The sequence below is a fragment of the Mastigoproctus giganteus genome, chromosome 7 (assembly GCF_048544385.1).
Source record: "Mastigoproctus giganteus isolate SK-2022 chromosome 7, ASM4854438v1, whole genome shotgun sequence".
Taxonomy (NCBI): domain Eukaryota; kingdom Metazoa; phylum Arthropoda; class Arachnida; order Uropygi; family Thelyphonidae; genus Mastigoproctus; species Mastigoproctus giganteus.
Window position 1 is genome coordinate 32,520,737 of NC_143581.1, and position 22,389 is coordinate 32,543,125.

The 22,389-nt window shown below is 36.3% G+C and overlaps 1 protein-coding gene across 2 annotated transcripts in view; it reads right to left on the minus strand.

The window, feature by feature from the left end:
* The window catches only part of LOC150082796 (FH1/FH2 domain-containing protein 3-like), a 763,267-nt gene that overhangs the window by 319,275 nt on the left and 421,603 nt on the right, over positions 1-22,389 (minus strand). The window lies entirely within an intron of this gene.

The window sequence follows — 22,389 nt, forward strand, 5'->3', positions numbered from 1 at the left end:
TTATCAAACATATTCGGGTACTATCACGTTATCTAGTTTTAATGAATAAATTAGTAAGGTAATTATTAACAGGGTAATCAGTAAGATTAATAAGCCTGCTTCTTGAAATCTTCCATCGTGAAACCAAACGTGAGCAGTGTTCTACGAAGTGTAACCGTCGTGAACGCTTTCTACCAATTCCTTGTAGTGAGCAGAAGGAATTCGCGGCATTTCCTCTTCACTGAAGTCGCCAGTTCAACTGGACAAGAGAAGAATATGACAACACCTTGATCTAGGGTTCTAGTTCATCCCAAAGGTCATCCATCGGATTAGTATGAGTTCTGGGTCGGGCAGATAAGCTGTCGGATTTCGTTTTCTTCAAACCATGTTTTACACTGCTCACCGCATTGGATGGAACATTATCGTGCTGTAACATGGAGGACATATTTCCACAGAACTGTCAGAGTACACTGATGGTCCGAGTCCGAACTACGAGAAGCAGCGCCACACTATGACTCCACCTCCTCTGAACTACATTGTGGCCACAATATACTGTGATAGATGACGTTCCCCTTGCATTCTTCAAACCACACTCGGACGTGTGTGCTGGTGACTGTGTAACATGACAGTTTCGCAGGGCCTATTTCCATTCCATAGTTCAAGAAAGATGGGATGAATACCACTATAAACAACGTCTGGAGTTCCTTAGTATGATGGAGAGTGGGCCTTCTGAGCAGCAACCCTGTCATAAAGGCTCATGCTCTGCAGTTCCCTAAAGGCAGTGAACGCACTTACAGATACTCCTGTGGACATATCGAGTTCCAAAATTAATGTTTTCCAAGGACGTCACTCGGTTCGCTTTCACTTTCTTCAGGAAGTGAAAGAGATCCCTAGACGCCAGTTTTGTTTTTTTTTTTTTTTTTTTTTTTTTTGACCAAGTCAGTTTTTCCAACTGTTTACGTACGCCCAAATCGCCTTCTATATTTTCACTGCACTGGCTACGGTTGTCGTGCTGAGCTTCAAACGTATGGTGATCGCAAGATGGGACTGCCTCCATAACGTTCACCAACCTTCTGAATGTGATTCTGTCTAACACTTGATGTTCCATTGTAACGTTTTTTGTATATTAATGAATATTGTATATTTGTAAATACTGTGGTTTAGTAATTTGTAAATATTTAAAAAATTTTTATAGTTCGTAAATATTTCAGTTAAATATTTTAGTCCTGCTCTTTCGGATGCAACAATATTCCTCGTGTATTATGGAACCCGAAGCAAAACTCCTTTTCCTAAGTGACCTATGTAAATGCAGGTAAATAATTACATAGTGATGATATTGGCTGAAGTCAGGGATAGTATACATCGGCAGGTACTTCGATGAAAGTGAGGAAGACGGCGATAATTAACAGGTGAAAGAACCTCCCTTTTCTGATTGTTTTGTATCGTCGAGAATGAGGCTTAGCTTAGGTAGAATGTTTATCCCTCCATCCCGCTATTTTAAAATGGGAAAACGAGTTCCCGATTTAAAAATAGCAGCAAATGTGGGGAAAAACATCCTAGGTTGATATGCCTAGGGTGTTTTTCGCCACATTTGCTGCTGTTTTTAAACCCAGGCATATCAACCTAGGATGGGTGGGGAAAGCAGTGGCATCTGCCAATCACTGCTTTGTTCCTGTCCGTTTGTCGGAATATGGGAGTCACAACTTGTCAATCACTGCTTTCCCACTGTGTTTCTTGCCGCCATATTGAAATGTGTACACCGTTCTGGAATTTTACCTTGATATTTACTACCTTGAGAATGCCGCGCATTCTCAAGATAGAATAGGCCAGTTCCTGATTGGATATCGACCAGTGCGTTTCGACAGGTGTGTCTTTTACGTAGAAAAGGTTTGACTTACTCCGTATACATCTACATTTTACGCAGAAAAGCGTGCGCGGGGGTGGGTGAGCAAAGCGAGCAGGGAGCCAAGCTCTGCTCGGCGCCTGTTAAATAAAAATTTATTAAAACAAATATTCATACTATTCTCATTCCGACAACAAGGTAACCATCTAATTTTACTTTGAATTTATTCGGACTCACTGCCTCGGCCCCGTTCGGATGAAATTTATTCCAGTGTTCGACAATCTGCTTCCCACAGGTGAACTTCATGAGATCCAATCTTCTGTTATTTCCTGATATTTTATATTTGTGCCCCGTGTCTCATTCACAAGGCAAAACAGACCTTCCTCATTCAATTTACTCAAACCCTTCAGCGCCTTATAAATCTTAATCAAATCGCCCCCTTCATACTACAAAATAAAATATATGACTCTTCCTTTGTTCATTTCATGGTTGTCTAGTTGTCAAACTTTGCAACCCACACCTCTTAAGCCATTATTCATATGTGCATTGATTTGCACTCATCACTAATCTTGTCGTCCTTTGAACGCCTATCTAGAAGTTCTGTCTATTTTCATTGCTTTTAAAGAGGTATAATGATGTCGTTATTCCTATTAGCAAAGGTCCTGAAAATCATAGATAGGACACTCTTGCCTTCCTAGCCGCCTGTTTACACTACTTGGAAAATTTTATAATCAAATTTCTCAACCTTCAACCCATGCAGAGTACTAGATACTATAGGTTCTAATACCTCTCGTGGTTGGGGTTTTCATAAAAAAAAATAAATAAATAAAATCAGATTGAATCGTACACCTAAGTTTCTCGTTCTGAACCACTTTTAGCTCCTCTCCCCCTAGCATATACGTGAATCCAAGATTTCTGTTCCCAACCTTATATTTAGAAGCATTAAACTTCAGTTTGCAAATTTCGGACAATGTATGCGACAGATCCAAATCTTTTCGAAACAGCATGGCCTGGAATGATCCATCTGCATACTCCTATAGATTCCTTCGTCAAATATCCGTTATGAAAAACTTATTTTATTTTATTAGAAAATAAAATAAGAAAATGTAAATAATAACTTATTATTTGGAATCGGACATATAATTTAACTGTAGAGGCCAAAGAATCCACAGATGAAGAGAGGATATTTGAAGGCCGAAAAAAAAAAAAAAAAAAAAGTTCAATCTTTTGTGTATGGGGTACACTATCAAAGAAGAGAGCCGCAAAATTTTATGTCTAAAGGAAAGCAATACGTATATGTAATTAGCAGGACTTTCGCCTATTTGCAATAGCTAGAAGAGTGCTCCGTTTTGTGAATTTTTTCATAATTGCTGGTTTTTTTTTTTTTTTTCCGCACCAAAGAAACTAGGGCCATGCGGCGTTGGTTTGTTACATCTATAAATTGTGTGTATGCTATGGTCGTTTTTCCTATTTTTTCGCCCGATGAAAAACTGCAACTAAAGACCGACTAACTCGGCAACAGGATTAAAACAAACTGAACCAAACTATTATATTAGGGTCATCTGGTAAATTCTTACATATACCCAATTTGTGTATCGTGTCTGTAAATTGCGTGTTCTCTGGTCGATTTCCCTGTTTTCCTGGTCGAAAAACCTCCAGTTTCTGGGGGGGGAGAACCTTGCTATTTACGCCTGAGACCTATTAACTCAGCCACGGTGTGAAAAAAGCCCATTAAAGTTTCTCGCGTCATCGATTGGGATTAACAGCGTTAAAACAAAAAATCTCATATAAATAACTCACCTCTTGATGGAATTCGAAACCGGGACTTTGCACATGATATGAAAGAGCAGTGATCATAACCGCTGTGCTACTGCGATGATTTTTTAACACACGCGCTTTACGGTATTTTTCCATCGTTTCTTCCTCTAACTGCTATACCATGAAGTCATAAGCTTTCTATATAAAGTACGAATACACCATATTTATTTTGCAGCGAAGGCATGTTTTGCATACAAAACAAATCTTTTCTTTTTCTTTCTAATTTTGTGCACGATTTAGAGAACAGCCTTGAAATGAAAAAAGTCACATATTTTATTTTGTAGTATCAAGTGATCGCAGCTGTTTTTATTGCTTGTTAAAGGCCTTTAGCTAGTAGTACACCTGCAGGAATAGAAGGAGATTATTATGCAATTTTATTCCGCTTTGCTTTGCCTTACTGACCTGCATTAATAAACTTTGCCAAATATGTATACTTCATATTGTTCTAATCTACTATCGTGTCCAGTCGCTAGGATACGCGGTTCATTCTTTTTTTTAGCAACTAAAAAAAATAATCGCAATAATTACATTTCGGCAGTCAACTGAGCAGGTAGTTGGCCTTCAACGGCTAATCTACAATGTAAATCAAAGTCCTATTCCTGGAACTACTCCATTTGTTAAACAGATGGATAACTAACAGAATGCTAATATCTGTGATCAGGATATTCTAATAATATAAGAAAGCAAAGCCTATCTACGTACACGAAAAATAATTTCATACTCAAATATTTTGTCTGAACCATAACGCTCCAAGAACTTGTCTGTCTGGTATGTTTGAGTCCGGAGGAGGTTAACAGCGAGAGTAGACAAAAGATGAAAATCTGATAAAGGACGAATGAAGGACGTCAACGTCCTTGCATTGATAGACACACAGTCGGATGAACCAGCAAACAAGTGCATATAAAGAGATAAAATTCTCGAGGTCTGAAGCTGCTTGTTTTTCAAAAGCTACAAAGAAAGATAAGGAAGTGGGTAGAACTCCATGAACATACAAGGTTTCAATGTTTCATTGCCGTCTGGAGTTGTATCTTCACGAATTTATTTATTATGACGATCAGTTGTTTGCATGTAACTCTACTTTATTAACAACTTTTGATGGCATATGCTAAACAAAATACTAAGAACTGGGCGAGTCGCTCACTAAAATTCAAATTTGGCAAATCGTTTTAGCAAAATCTAATTACACTGTTAAATATTCTACTGAGTCGGTCATAAACCTTAATAACCACGCACTTGAGATATTCCCTCTGCAATAACCTCACAGGTAGACAGCTGTTACGATCAATATTTTTGCACACGTATGGCCTGAGTTCTAATCTGTCAAGGTTGAAGAAATTTTTATGGGCTATTCCAACGCTGTGACCAAGTTTTCGGTGTATCGGTCGAGTTGCAAATTTCTCCTGATTCAGGTTTTTCATTCAGCATAATAGGTAAACGGATCATTGACTACAATTTATAATACGCTTAATATGTAATTATTAAATTTTAGAATTTATAATTTAATAATTAATACAAATTTGGCAGAAACAAACATCGTTTTTTGTTTTTTTTTTAAATACAAAAGTACGTACAGTATTAATAAATTAGCATTTTTTTTAATTTGCCGAAACTCATTGAAACCCGAGCAGTTGGGTCCCCCCCCCCCCCACCGTCTGGCATGTAACAATTAAAATTTTAATTAACCAGTATACAAACACAGCGTTAAAAAAATCTAGAAACGAAAACGTAGTTGGTTCTCGACATCTTCTGTGACGAAATGTATGGATTAATAAATGACGAGCGAATATGCAAAACAAATTAAATTCCCTTTAAATGCAATTTAAAATAACTGTGGCAATCATTTATTGATGTAGGCCTTGTAAAGTGCTGCTTTATGTTGTTGAAAATTATATCCTAATTTGGAGAAGCTAATGAAAATATGAATTTTTTTCTAAACCATATCCAGATTTATATTTGACACAAACTGCTTTAAATAAAAATAAAAAAAAATCGTTTTATAGCGTCTGGGCGAGGTTCTCTCAAAAACGTTCTACTTATCATTTGTTGTTTATTTTCTGCAGCTGTCGGTATCAATGTTACTTTTGAAGTTAATGACGGATTCACTCATAGTAAAATGTTCTATTGAAGCGTAAACAAATAGTAAAATGTGCTATTGGTTACTGTGAGTGAAGTTGACACAGGTACCAGAAAGGGCACGAAGAAAGAAATAGAGCGAGACAGAAAAGAAAGAAGGTTCGATACAATTATCCCTATGAACAGTACTACAAGAGAAAACTTATAGGTAGCAGTATTATTTAACCAATTCGAACACACCAAAGTCGTTAATAAAACGGAGTGCGAACACAAAGATCAACAGCCACCAAACACAATAAACATCAACGTTCAATTAAGATTTAATAATGAAAGACACAAACTTGTTGAAAGTATTGGGTTTTAATTTCAAAGAGGATCCAGAACTATGATTTTACAATGGGCTGCTGTCATGAGCACTTGTTGAAGGCGACGACAAACGCACGATGATTACAAATGTGCAGATATTGAACTAGCCTACCAAGTCTAGATATTTGTATCAATGACAAAGAATTCAAAATAATTTTTTCTCTAGCCTTACTTACATTATTTTATTATTACTGAATAAAATAATTTTATTACAAAACAAGATAAATTTTATTTTATTTGTCTTTTATTAAAAAACAAAAATTGTAATTTAAATAAAATCACTTTTTATTACAGAAGTAGAAATATTCAATTGAACTTCACTCCTATCTCATGCAAAACGAGTATAATCCAATATTAACTTACTTCAAAACAATTTATAGCCACGATTAGATACAAAATAAGTTATATCCACGATTAGATACAAAATAAGTTATATCCAAATTTTAAATTATAATGTGGGTTATGTTGATTTATGCAAATTCTCAAATTTGCATAAAAGCCTACACAGTAAGTATTAACATAATATTGTAAATGTAATCCAGTAACTTTTTCCATCAGCTGTTATTCTTACTTTTCCAAACGTTTAATTAAAAGGATTTAATTTCTTTTGCATATTTGCTCTTCATATAGAGACGTCATGCCCTCTATAATGCAGCGATTAATCAGGTAAACGTGAGAGTGAAGGGAAAGATTGCAACCTAATACTATAAGATTACAGGGGAATATTTCATCGCAGAATTTGAAATCAAATATAACTGCTGTCCCTCTGACAATCGATGCCAAATACTCGGCGCTAAGGCTAATGTAATTGTCTCTGAGTTGGCTTATGTCCAACTGAGATATAATTACGTTATCCACGGTTCTGCCTATGTTTCTAATATCTTTTTAAATTGTATAAATCCCTTTGAATAGGCGAATCCTATACATTTACAAAATCTGAAACACTTCCAAGACAGCTGTTCTGTTCTGAAGCTTACTTCTCATCAACTGGTGAGTTGCCTCTAGTAGCGAATGTATGCCGAACTCTGCAATATATTTGTCTGAGTAATGCATATTGTTCAAGTCCAATACCACAGCATGGGTACTCCAGGGAGTACTCCAAAAAATGTATTCCAGGGAGCATTTTTTAAGAGTTTTCAAAATGTCTACGTGGCCAAGCGGTGCATAGAAGTAGGATTTCTATTTAACAATAATGTCTAAATTCCAAATGGATGAAAACTAAGTAGCGTAATGTTAAGAAGATTACAGATTACAGTTAGAAAACTTCTATTTATACTAGATAAATAATTGAATATTACATTGTCGGTAGCTAAAGATCTGAGTTAAAATTAATCAGAACTTCATAAACACTTGAAGAATGTGAGTCGATCTTGGTAACAGGTTCTAGTGTCCGATACTTCAATTAGCAGCAAATCCAGATGAGGTATCATTATAAAATACATTACAACGTTGTTGGCAGAAATTTAAATTTTAAATGTAATGATTTTTCTATTTAACTTCTTGTTTCGTAAATAATTTCCTGTTCATGCCACTTTTAATATTCTTTCTGTTTATACTCCGGCACGACAACCAAGTCAGTAGAGTTTACAATGAATCGTCAATACAAATATTTATCGTATTTAGTAGTCACGGGCTTGAAACCCGGTCCACTCAAGGAACGCGTGCTATGCACTCTCGCTCCTGACCACTCGGCTACGTCAGGCCTATTGTCAAAAAAAAAAAAAAAAAAAAAAATAGTCTTCAACAGATTAAATAAACTGTGCAAATACAGCATGAGTTTATTTAGTTTTCGATAATTCGAAGAAGAAACCCGTATTTGTCCTGAATCTAATGATGAAAATCTATACAACTGTGGACTGGATATCAATGCCATCAGAGTTACAACTCTGATGGCACTGATATGAACCCAAAAAAATCATTATTTTAAATATTTATATAAGATAACAAATAAAAGAACTTCTCTTTATTTTTAAAAATTCTGGAAGATCATTTAGTAACAAATAAATACACAGTGGTATAGTATATTAAGTTTAAATTAACAGAATAAATTTCTGTTGCAATTTCTTGTGCAGAGTTTTCATTTAACTGCATTACTGTTCAAGTTAATTTACAATTCATATAATGACCTGCTTTGACTTATATTAAAAAAAACAGAGAAATAAATTTTATGTTATGCTTTGATTATTTTGTTACCAAAGATTACCGTATGTTTATAATAAATAGTTTTTGAAAAGGGAGCGCAGAAGAGGAGTAGCAGTTTTGGGTAAGATGCTCAAGTGAAGTATTATTCACGTTACCGCCGTGCGTAGTGAGAAGCACTGCAGTTGGACATTTGAGGAATATTGGGCTCAAAGTGCTTTAAAATAAGTCTCGAATTACTAGAATAATTATAACGTTGTCCTTAATTCTTTAGTTATAAAGTAAATAGAGTTTCTAAATTACGAGTAAAATCCAGAGAACTACATGAGTTTGTCACATTGTTTTATTCGTAGAGTGAGCCAGCAAGAAGCCCAAGCAACTTTTTTTTAATAAGGTTTCTCACCATTTTTATCTTTCTCTTGTGTGAACCGACGAATGAGGCATCCTGAACATCAAGTAATAAATAAATATGGAAACAGAATCAAGTTTTCATGAAAATAAATTCATCCAGGGTATAAACGTAACTGAATAAGGCTTCGTGAAAACGCGATAACAGGTACACGTGTTTTTGTTCCCTAATTTTTGAGCAACAGCGTCGTTGTTTATCAATTTGTGTTTCTACTCTATACTTAAATTTATTCCTCGGCGGTAGCACAGTGATTATAATTATCGTCTTCCCCACACCGGGTGGAAAATACCCTGGTTCGAAACCGTCAATGATGAGAGGAACTTTTATGGGCTTTTTTCACTTTGTGGCTGAGTTATTTAGTCTCAGTGGAGAACAGCAAAGTTTTGCTGCCGGAAATTTGCGTTTTCATTCCAGAAAAACAAGAAAGCTGACCACAGAACACATGCAATTTACGGACATAATACACGTGGGTGGATGATGGTGTTCTTAGGAAACTGTAATATGACAATTTTTTATACTTAAATTTAGAATTATGAAATGTTTTAGTACTCGGCGACGATGTAGTTGTTGCAATACTTGGACAAAGAGATCTAGGTTTGGTTGCGTCGCTAGACGGAAGTAGCTTATTTGCTGGGGAAATAGGAATGCTACATAAGATCCTTCCATGTGATAAGCTGGTCTCTGTCTCAAGGATGGGGTGGGTGTAGAGATGTTTCTCCTGGAAAATTGAGTTTTACATTTTCTAAAGTTATGATTTCGCAGTGAAAACACACTCTTTACAGACAATATATGCGTTCCTTTTGTAGGGTGCGCGCAAAAGAATGGCTTCTCAAGTATTAACATTAAACAAAGAAATATAAATCTCTCCTTCACTTATTGAGAAAGGGATGAGCACCCGGTCGTGAACAGTAGGGATGAGATGTGGATTAAAACAATAAATATGCTTTGAAGTAAAATATCGAAATAACAAGTTTAGGACAGGATTCTCAACTATGGATCACCTTCATGTAATATCACAGCTAATGGAGAAAGCAAATGAATATAAAACACCATTATGCCTGGCATTTGTGGACTATGAAAAGGCATTTGCCTCCATACAGCATAAGGCAATGTTTCGGGCACTGGAAAGACAAGGCATAGATACCCCATATATTATGATTTTGAAGAAAATATATGAGAATGCTATCTCCTTTATTAGACTAGACAAAGACAGTAAGAAATTTAAAATCGAGAAAGGAGTTCGACAAGGAGACACAATATCTCCGAAACTGTTTACTGCTGCCCTTGAGGAAGCTTTTAGAAGATTAGACTGGTCGCAGAAAGGAGTCAATGTGAACGGAGAGTACCTAAACCATTTACGATTTGCAGATGACATTGTGGTCATAAGCCACGATCCCAAAGAATTAGAGGAAAATCTTAATCAGTTATGCACAGTTAGTAAGGATTTTGGACTAAAGATGAATATGGCTAAAACAAAAGTAATGATGAACAAGTATGCCACAGAAAGGGATATAATCATTACAGGAGCAGTAATTGAAAAGGTGGAGTCATATACTTATCTAGGACAAGTCATTAGCTGTAATAATGATAAATGGCTAGAAGTCAAGAGAAGAATAAATTTTAGATGGATACCACTCAGGAAATATAGTCACATACTGAAGAGCAATATCCCAGTTTGTCTGAAACGTTAAAAAATGAACCAGTGTATACTCCCCACCATGACTTACGGAAGTGAAACTTGGGCACTCACCAAAAGAATGGAAGAGAAGCTGAGAACTACACAGCGAAGAATGGAACGAATTATATTTGGAATCAGACTGTTAGATAAGAATAGAAACACATGGATTAGGCAGAAAACTCAAGTATAGGACATTCTTATCAAAACTAAAGAACTAAAATGGTCTTGGGCAGGACACATAGCTCGAAGACACGATGACAGATGGACTAAGAAAATAACAGAATGGTACCCAAGAGGAGGTAGAAGAAAACCTGGAAGACAAAGGCGGAGATGGATAGATGAAATTCATGAGTTTGTGGGTAGTACGTGGATGGCCATTGCACAAAACAGAAGGAACTGGAAAGTTGCTGGAGAGGCCTTCATCCTGCAGTGTATTGAAAATGGCTGATGACGATCGAAATAACAATGAAGTGTGTTCTGACTAGAGCTTTAACATTATCATAGATTTTCCTCTTCCTTGCGTATAAAGAGGTCATTTAAGTGTTTGTGCATCTTTTAAACTAGTTGTCCCAGAACAGCTTTAGCGAGTCTAGGGGGGAAAAAATGCACCCTTCATTACCTGGGAATCCCCATATATGACGGTAGATCTAACTCATAAAAGGGGTACTTGCGTGAATGTTCCATCTGGTTAATAAATAATAACTCCGTAAGATAAGCACAAATTTGACGAGCACAGGGTCGCAATTTGCATTATGCTCCCTGTTTGTCTGCAGGAATGGATAGATAAGAACAATACAGGTCAGTAATTAAGATGAAATGTGTAATTACGCAGTATCGAAAAACTGCGAAGCAGGAAAATAAACAGATGGGGTGACCATCACTTATACACGGACTGCACATATTAACCACAAGTATTCATTATAAGTCCATTAAAACGGAGCCTGAGAGCGAGTTGAATGCCCTAAAGTTCGACATGCAATGGCAGTAAACCGCAATAAGTATCATGCAAAATGAAAGGATATCATCGCAATATAAAACAGGTGGGCTATATGGATGCAGTTGTAGAACGATAACATCAGCAATTCATATATACGTGGGAGATTTGTTTTACTATAACAACTCTTGACCAACTCAATTTTTCCTAATTCACATCATTAGAATGAGCTATGCGTGTGTAGTAATTTGGATGGGTATTTACCGTAATTTCAAATATCTCGCCATGATGTGCAATAAATAGAAGACAGTGAGACATTAACAACAATCGTTCGGGTTCTTGATGTTGTAAGAAGAAAGATCAAATGAATTCATTTATTTTATTTCTTTTCTGTTGCACCTGTGTTCGTCAATGCGTCCACATCATAGAACAACAAATATAAAAATGAAACGTTATTGAAGTACTTTAAAATATAATAAATAAATCTACAGCCATTGTCAATCCGCTGCACGATGAAGGCCTCCTCAACAAGTCACGTTGAGGGGAATGGACCATAATCTGCCACGCTCGTCCAGTGCAGGTTGGCAGATCGTATTTAGTAGTAAGGGGCTTGACCCTAGTCTACTCAAACTGCGTGTGCTACTATATATACTCGTGTATACTATTCTTCAACATGTATTGGGACACAAACTTCGAAAACTAATATCCTTTTTCAGATCATATGGCATGTAAATGGCAACACTAGGTATGAGTGGTATAAAAAAGTAAAGAAAATTTAGGAGCAAGCAGTTAGAAAGTAGACTGGGACGAGAAGAACTAGATGCTTCCGACCCCTTTCCAAGAGGTGTTATAGTAGGATGGCATATTTCAGGTTGTCCATCCGTCAGATAGCAGGGGAGTAACAGAGAAAGAGAGACAGTAATCCTACCAGTAACCCTTGCAGGGGACCATTAATGAGACCCAGGGTCTTTCGGCAGTTGAAACGTGTTATAACAGGAAATCACAGAACCACCCATGTCGAGTTCACAAGAGAAGGGGATAGCTACCGTCAAAAGGACACTACATAGAATGGAATGTCTTGGTCGTGCAGCTACTCACAAACCCAAGCTGTCACCCCGCAACTGCAGCCAACGTCTGTCGTAGTTCAAAGAGCGGAAGTAATGGACTTTGCATCTGTGAAAAAGAGTAATGTGGATAGAAGGATCACATTACATAGTTCACGCATCAAGCTGATGCACCTGTGGCGTAGTCCAAGAAACGGTTTCGTGCAGACTACAATACACTCAGAATGAAGTTCGGTGTTGATAGAAAAATTTCTACTAACACTGAACAAAATATACTGGCCGGAAATGGGAATTCGGTCTCCTCCTCATTTCCACCTGAAAATGGATGCATTCCGTGTAAATGTGAATTTTGTGTGTTCAAAGTCGACTAGCATGATAAATACAACAACAAAAGTGTTTGGTCTTGTAATCTGGTGTTGGCGTTGATGGGTGTGGCAATTTTTGTAATTACCCTTTATTTAGCATTCAGTAAAGTAACCAATTAAAAATTTAATTGTTCTTCGCTCATTATTCCCATGTTCTTTTATTCTTTCTGTTATAAAACAGAATCTTCTATATGAGGATTAAAATACTTTATAAAGATAGTTTTAAGCTTAGTATTAATCTTTAAGATGGCCATCGATCGAGTCCAAAAAGTTAAGTTTCCTTTAGAAATCATAATGTTTGTACATACTGCGTTTGTTGATTTCAAAATCTAACTTTGTAAATACTGCTTTGAAGAATATATTCAAAAGGTTGTCTTTATGAGAACAAGAAAACACAACAGGCGTTTATTTGATATAGCTCTTTTCAGAGGATAACTTTCCTCAACTTATATTCCAGGCAAATTTGGGGTTTTTCTGTATGATGAAAAACCCCAAATTTGCCTGGAATATAACCGCATTGATCTCGCCCGAGATCAACAAAAATTCTTCCCATCTTGATGATATTTGAACCCAGGCCTTTTCCACTTGGTGTGTAAGAATATTGGCGATTGAAATCTACGTAAGGGCGAATAAAATTTTTTTTTAAGAAAACCCCAAACACGAAAGGTAACAAAACCTATAGTACTTAGTACCATATATGGGTTGAAGAAGATGGGGAGGGAGGGGATGCAGTAAACTTTGCTCTGACTAGACATGGGTTTAACCACTTCAAGTCACCAGTAAGCATAGTGGGTATTGCACCGCTTGACGAGAGTCATCTACTATCTGATGTTAGTATTAATATTATATTACTATTACATTATAGTATTATATTATTAGTGTTATATTATATTATATTATTAGTAGTGGTGATGATGGTTAGTATTATTATTAGCACTAACTGTACCGTGCCTGGGTTGAAGGAGTTGGGGTAAGAAGACGCCGGAAACTTTGCTCTGGAGACTTAACATCGGTTTCACCACTTCAAGTCTTCAATAAGCAAATTGGTGGTAATTGCACCGGTAGATGAGAGCCCCTACCACCTGGTATTAGTATTAGTACTAGTAAGTATTAATATTATATTAGTGTGGTGATAGGATAAATAATAAGAGCAATTCCGCCTATCCCTTTTTAAGAAAATTGTAATCATGTAAACATAAAGATAACAACCACTATGAAGACAGTAGTTGAAAAAAAAGGAAAAAGAAAGAAGCTACATTTTTCAAAAGGAGCTTCTCTATGAAAGTAGATGCAAAAAAGTTACATTTGACCACCGGTGTCTCCTCTTGGCATATCATTTCTCATCATTTTATAAGGTCTTTTCTGTTGCCTTTTTTGGATACGCTGTGATTCTCTCTCTCTCTCTCTCTCTCTCTCTCTAAAGTGTTCTATTAAATCGTTTCTTTTCTTGTACTTCTACATCTTTCTTCCAGAGTTAAGGCCTCTGATTTCTCTCTTCCTTAGTATCTCTTTTTCTAGTAGTACAGTATATTAATTTTCAGGAATTTTTAGGAAATCTCTTTTAGAGCTTGCCCGGTGTCTATACTTTGATGACCAAGTCAGCTGTAAAGAACAACTTTGAAAGGACTTTTATTTCATATTCTTATAAAGTTCATTAATTCTAATGCTGCATACAAACGGTCTAGGTACTGATTCTTTGTGTAAACCAACCCTAATGTCAGAGAACCATTTAACCCATCGATGATACCGTGAACAACTATTCTCCTTTTCATACTCAAACTTTTAAGTTAAACGAAATATGGGAAAAAAAGATTTTTTTTTTTCATTAAGCCCAATACTGTACTTTATAGAAAATTAATCATAAATCACCGATTTCTAGATGTACAGTTTGCTTTATTATAATTTCAGTCACATATGACCAAGAACAAAAGCTATTCCCTAATGCCAGGTCATGGTCGGAGTTCAAGGGAATATCGCTATGACATATCACAGTTCAGAAATAACCTGAAATACCTGAAAGAACAATTCCAATGACCTAAATATATGGTTACTGTGTGACCGCTGTTCTGTGCATTCATAGTTGTCAATTTTAGCCAGAATCCCGAACGAACGCCTTATTTTTCCAAGGTTGTGTATTGTAATTAAATGCAGATAAGTAAAACTAACGTTCAGTCTGTTGACTAGTTGCCAATATTTGAACTTTATAAGACTCGTGCACTCCAAAACTTGCAACAATTTATTATGATAGACCAGACCAATATATCTGCAATCTCCATAATTACATCTCGGATGGATATTGGAGTTAAAAATCTTATCAATCCTCTTCCTTCACCGTTCACGGAAAACTAACATTTTTCTTTTTTCACTCCTCCATTACAATCAGAAATTCTGAGTAACTTACGTCACCCTCTTCTTTTTTCACACAAACTAGCTTTAATTTACAGACAGCTCATAGCCTGAATTGCACTAACCTTTATCCAAAGAAACCCAATTTTGCGCCTAGAGGCTCTAGTAAAAATCTTATTTTGTAATAAATGGGTGTCCAAAAGAAGTAATAATTCAAAATCCACTGGTTATATTAAAAAAAAAAAAAATTGAAAGAGATGTTAATTAAACAAAAAAAAAAAAAAAAAAAAGAAACCAAATATCCGTTGATTCTAACTAATGAGAAAAGGAGTAGAAGATTCTTCTTTCACATCTCGTGCAGTGGTGATTACAGTAAAATGTATATTAAGAACCACTTTATATTTATTATGTTAATTATTTGTTCTCCTACTTTTAAAAGTTTACATTATGACATTTTATTACACCACACAGTTAACTGTAAAGAAAGCGATAAGCGTGTACAGTACTCCCTTATGTACAATATCATGAAAACAGAATCTACAGGCACAGGCGATGACGAGACATCGCTGTTCCGGCGATTAACGCTATATATGTACGAGTACCTGGGAAGCTTTGATTATGTAACCGAGCTATTCCCTATTGCGTGTTTAGTACTGTACTCCAAATTGGTCTTTTTTTTTTTGTGAACAATGTTTTAATATGTAAATACATTTGCTATAAGATATTGACAATCATCAAAAAAGAAGTCCATGGAGTAGTAGTGGTAGTGGCATGTGATGCAAGAAAGAAAGTGTATGAGCTTATGCAGCATCAGCCAAAAAAAAATAACACCATTCCCTCCAAATGCCTGTCCAGTTCCTCCTTAAATTTATTTTAGGAGGAACTGGATATATATTATAATATATATAATAAACTGTAACTGTGTTGGTATTAATTCCTATCTAACCATAAGCGATTTTATACTCAGTGTACAAGTCACTCGCAAAATATGTAGCGTACAATCGTTTCGCACAGCGAGACACAGTTCACATCACATTCTTTTGCTGAGATTGTAAGTATGAATTAATAACCAGAAATAGTAATTCCCAATTTCTCATATATGAGTCCCGAATTCATAGAGTCCGAATGGGATATAATACTTAACCTCTAAAGATTTGAGTAGGGCGCAGGCAAATTAAATATGATATATCCTTAGTTAATATGCCATGTTGTAGGCTAAGAATCTCCAGTTTTTCCGAAACAACAAGCAACAAGTTACTTCTAAAATATCAAGATAACTCCAATATATTTTCACAAAAATACACAATAACGATAAGGAATAATCATTGAAATGAAAAAAAGTATTCAAGCAAAAGATAAGTTCAGCTGACGTTTTGATATTTATGCAATGTCAGATCCTGACGAATGGGCGCCTCCGTAGCCAGGTGGGAAGGAGCAGCAGTGCGTAGCACACGCTTTTTGATTAGACCGGGGTTCGAGCCCGTCACCACCGGATGCGGAAAGGTCAAGGGAATGACCACCGCATATTCCCGGAGCAATATGGCCTTAGTTGCTAATGCTCCTAAAAACCAAATAACAAAACAAAAAAACAAACAAACAAAACCTGGCGCATGAGCCGAAAATAGTGTGACTTGATTCTGTTTTCAGAAGTAGGAAAGAGAAACGAATTCTCCCAGTTCCTTTTAGGAACCCGAGTCACCCCTTCAAACTAAGAAATTTAAAGGTTTAAAGGGATGAGTCGGGTGACAGTTTCACAATTTCAAATGACAGTAAAGATGCTTACCCATAGCTATGCATCAAAATTGAAGAATGAATATTAAAACTAAATTCAAGAGCACAGTATTAAGCACTGCAGAAAAGTACTTTCATATCAGATTCATAAACTACGTAGTCGGAAGGCCTGCTCCAGGCATTGTTCACCAGGAAAGCCCTGTGTTGCCAGGAATCATCGTGCATTTAAATGAAATCCAGACGAACTTCGTACGCATAAGGGTAACGATGATCTCCCTACGATACGTACGACCCATTATTCAGCCTATGAAAACAAGGAGGTTTTGCTACCATTGACGTAATGCATCTCCACTCCATCAAGTAATCGCTTTCATATCCGTTTCTTTTGACGATATTATATGGGTTGCAGTGAAAGAGTCATTCCCTACAGATGAAGATCCACTAGGATAATTTTCAGTTAAATCTTCGGTCATGCGTGAAAAGCACGTGCTTCTTCCATGGATATTTTGTGTCAGGTACATCGTTTTCTGACCCCTTCTTTGCACTGGGATTAAATGGGTATAGACTACGGGTATCGCCTTGATATACAGTATGGAGTCAATATATCGCTCCACCTGTGATGATATTACCACATCATCTTCATCATATTAACTATACCCTATCTTTGAAATAACAGTGTAATGCACTTGTCATTTCATCAAGACCCTTTGGAAAGACTAAGTATTTAAATTCCAAATTAAGTATTTGGAAATTAAGTATTTAAATTCCATAACATAATAATATCAATTAAAAATTGGCAATTAGCAAATGCAATGAAATGATAAAAGCTTCATTCTCGTGGAAAGATTACGTGTTTCAAGATTTATTTTTTTTTATTTGTTACAATTAATTAATTCAGTATCTGATGATAAAATTTGAATTTCAAATATCAAAAGTTTTTAATTTACGACGCTGACTTCATGTATATGAAAATAAAGAAAGACAAGAATCGGAAAGTGAGAGAGAGAGAGAGAGAGAGAGAGAGAGAGAGAGAAGAGAAAAAGTCCTATAAACCAAATATCTTGAAATTTACGACGTAAACCTGACATGCATATATGAGATAGTCATAAGCCAGTTTCTACATGTATGGAGCGAAGCCCCGAACCTAATTTATTGGACAGTTACTATTAAAGGTTTACATGAAGCCTGGAAGAAGCTGCATCCAAACCTCCGCTCTCAAGAGTGCCTGGATAAGGCTGCTTCTCGCAAAATGAATGCGGACCTTTTCATATTTGGGAGGAAGGGGTGGCATTTTCTTGTTTGCATTCAGGAGCTCAAAAATCTTAATAAGGCCCTGAATAAAAGTCAAGATGACTAGCCTTCCGTGACAGTGCCATTTTCTTCCAGCTTGGAAGGGTCTAAGATTCCCTTCTCCATTCCGGACTGATTTATTCTCGTCGACGACAGCAGAAACTTTCAAGGAGAATTTCAAGGGTACTTAGCTAATCGTATGAGCAGGAGATGCTGGGTTTCCCCCTGCATCTCAGAAGATGATATAATCATATTCGTAAACTCCACAACTAATATGCCACACAGATTATCGCCAACACAGTCATAAGTCTTTTCATAGTGGACATTTCAAAATTTAAACAAGAAAAATAAAAAAAATCGAAAAAATACAAAGTGTATATGTATCACTAATCAACTCTATCATAAAAGTATTTCCTTTGCCATGTTATGCATTCAAAACAGTCTTCTGCATAAAAGGTCTCAAACAATGGAATGCTTTGTACAGCAAATTCCTTATATACGTCTTAACCAACTGTCTATTGACCCATTTTTTTCCCTAGAAATTACAAATTCTAGAAGCAAAAACAATTAGTTTTTGTTTGCTAATGGCTTCCAACAGCAGAGAATATCGTAGCAAATACACATCTAATATTCTATTGGTACGTGTTTTCTGCGCTGTAAGACCTTCATATATATTTTTTTTTTAAACTCCACATTTGATGTATAAATCCTTTATTAAAACCTGCCAGAAACTGGTTTCTCTTGTCTGGAGACCTCTGATCTTACCTCAGCCAACCAGATGTGGTCTACGCTATCTACTAGAAGCTACCCGCAGGTAATAACCTTTTTCGTAACAGCGTTCAGACACCCGCACACGTGCAAAGAAAAGTAAACAAGAACACCCCAAAAAAAATGAGCTTCAGTACTAGTTATTCCTTTAACTGATCACCGTAAACTCGCCGATATATTTTCAAGTAACCAAATCAACTAATAGTTTTCGTTTGTACTGTTTCACTGACCCTTTGTATCTTCCATATAAGCATGCTGCCGTGACTAAAATGAGTAAAACATTAAATTCAAAAAAATTAGATATCTGAAAGATGAACATAGTGAGTCCAGATGGTGATGCTATTCGTGTTTTTTTTTTTTTTTTCTTTCCCCTATTGCTGTATCATAACTCCCCGTATTTAAATTTTGGCCGTTGTGATGGAGAGTTATCAGTGTCACAAGTTCTAAAAGTAATTACAAATAATGGCACTTTCGATTGTAGAATTTTCATACATAACTAATTCACAAGTGCCCATACAATGCAATGTTTTTTATTTACTTTAGTCATCAATTACGCAAAATATGAATAAAGAGCGATAGCATAAAGAAAATAGAATTCGGTTGGCGTAACACTAATGGGCTTAATGGAGGCAGGAACTTCAAAGTTGCTAGGAAGCCTTTCTGATAATTATCTTTGCGGACTGGTGGTAGAAGTCAAGGGCAACTGCCATCAGATATGCTAGCAGGGTTCTTTAACAGAATGCATCACATTCAGTAATGTTAAATAGGATGAGAACATTCCGAAATATTTTGACAACACTTAGGCAGTACATGCATTGCTAAGCATAAGTGAGAGTAGGGAGAAAGAAAGAAAGAAAGAAAAAAGGAGACCTCGTAACAAGGATATACACGCCTCTCTTTCTTTCAAATTAGTATAAATCTGGTCTGAAGCAATTTTATTGAGTTCAAAGTTATTTGTACATTAAACTACCACTCCTATATGTTGGAATTCAAAAACAAGTGCCGGTGACCTCCATACCTTGCTTTTACTTACCTTGATTATGCCGGCTATTATTTTATTTTATGTTTATTTATTTATTTTTTATCCATTCTTGATACCATGTAACCTGACATTCTGCTTTAAAAAAGAAACTGGACATCCCCCTGAGAGAGGGGGGGGGTTGAATTGAACAACATACTGTAAATAAAAAGCACGAGCATTCCAGCTGATCAAAGTGTATGTGTGAATCACGTGTTTCGGACCTTGCCGGTCAGGTGCACGCTGGAAGGTAACCCACCCCTCCATGCGGGCCGTCGACACGGGAAAAGAATCTGGACAAGCAAGGCACTCGTCTGTGGATCTGCCATCAAGCTATGAGTGGGTGGTGCACGCGCTGTCTGGCTAACACATCACGTAATTTCAAACCATACCCTTTTAGATTAGGCGCCTGGTTATCACTGTGTCGTGACGCCTTATTAAAACCAGGTGACCATTCTGTTTGGTGGGAAATCGTTCACCGACACAGAATGAACAAACAGACATACAAGCGGCCTGTTTATTAATGTTTCGTCTGGAACTGTACTGTTATGTCCCACTGCAAAACACACCTTTCATTCCATGATGTTCACGCATAAACTTATCGTGGTATCCTTTATAAGTACATCAGGCTGAAAGCGTTCCCTTGTTCAACTAATTACTGATATTAGAAACACTTCTAGCTCAATGGGAGTATTCTAAGCAGGTTTGGTTTTATGATTTTTATTTCCTTTATTCTACTTCTGGTAGGTATTTCTGTTTTTGCTTATCGCTGTAGTCTAAAGCTCGCGTTTGTCTAGATTTTTTTTTTCTTTCACTGTTCACAAAACCTAAAGTCTAAAGCACAATAGCAATGTAATACATAACAAAACGGCACTAGGTCGCGTGGTTCTATGGATCATTAATGCCCCACCTTACCAGCTCTGGATGATTTAAGAAATTCCAAAGAAAAAACATTAAGAATACGCTCAGTTGTCGAAAGATTTGTCTGAAAAACAAAGGATATCAAAGAAATATCAAAAATTAAAACCCTTTTAAATGATTCTTCATAAACATATCAAGAACACGTTCTTGTTATTGATCTTTCAATAACCGAACACGTTCGGTTATTGAAAGATCTGTCTGGAAATCAAAGATTATCAGATAAATATAAAAAATAATAATAATAATATATAAATAAAAATCCTTTTAAATCATTTTTCTTAAATTATTTGAAATTTCTTTCTTTTACAAGGAGTGTTTTAAAATTGAAATATAAACGTTCCATTAAGTATGACAAATAATTGTGCTCTCTGGTCTCCTATAACGGTACATCAAATCTAAACATCGCATCAAATAGAACATTGCTATCAATGCCCAACGTGAGACTGGCAGTTCCTCCCAAAATTCCTCTCTTTGCATTTGCAGAGTAGGTGTATTATACTGGTAGAGCAGAGATGGTGAAAGAATTACAGTAGGTCCTCGATATTCATGTATAACTGATTCCTTAAAAGTGCGATGGATAAGGAGCAATAGACTAAAGTTGAGCATTAAACTCATTTTTCAGATGCATAAACACTAATAACAATCAGTTTAACAATAATTCTATTAATTTAAACATATAATGTACTTATTAATTTATTCCTTGGATGGCGAATTACTATCCATTTACATACTAAGAAGTTAAAATCTCCAACAGTTTCGGACTGAACTGCCGGAGATACACCCTTCTTCATGCAACAAAAACGCGGAGATGATTGCTTCATCTCATTCAGCAATGAAGACTTATTTTTACCGATCTTCGTTGTTACAAACACGATCTCTGTGCACTTGGATCATTCAACAAGATCACTGCCCAGACAGTGTATTCCAGAGGTCGATAACACGCTGGCCAAACGTAATCCTTCGGAGGTCCACTCTATTAGTTTTCCTCAGTATTTTGTAGTTTTAGTCCCATTTTAGTGAGAGAATTTTTCTATTGTTCATTCTGTTACTCCTCCTTACTCAGAGCCCTATACACTTCGATCAGATACCCCTCCAACTCACACCTTTGCATTCTCTTGCCATATGGAAATCTCTGTTACTCTCATTAGACGAGTCATCAGTCTTTCAACCTTTGCATAATCCAATGATTAAAAAAAAAAAAAAAAAAACTCATATTAGAGCCACCCAAGAATTACCTCATCTACTCTTGTGTATTATGTCTATAAAAACTGCATGTATTCCTAGATGGTTTGCCTGTTTTGCTGGACGAAGACCAGCAAACCAGAGTTTCCGAAGGAGGCGGAGGACCTTGCTATCCTCGCCTGAGATCGACTAACTCAGCCACAAAGTGAAAAAAAAAAAGAAAAAAAAAAAAAAACCCATAAAAGTTCCTCGCATCACTACAGAATTCGAACACAAACCTTTGCCGCCCGATGTGGTGAGGAGGCTAATTATAATCACTGTGTTACCGTAAAGCCTGTTCCACTGGAGCGTGGGCGCCCATGAATGAAGAAGGTGAAAGTTCGACTTTGTATACTACTGTGAAGATTGCACGGCCCACTGTGAATAGTGGCGTCGAAAATTTGGCTGCCCTAAATTTACTATGTG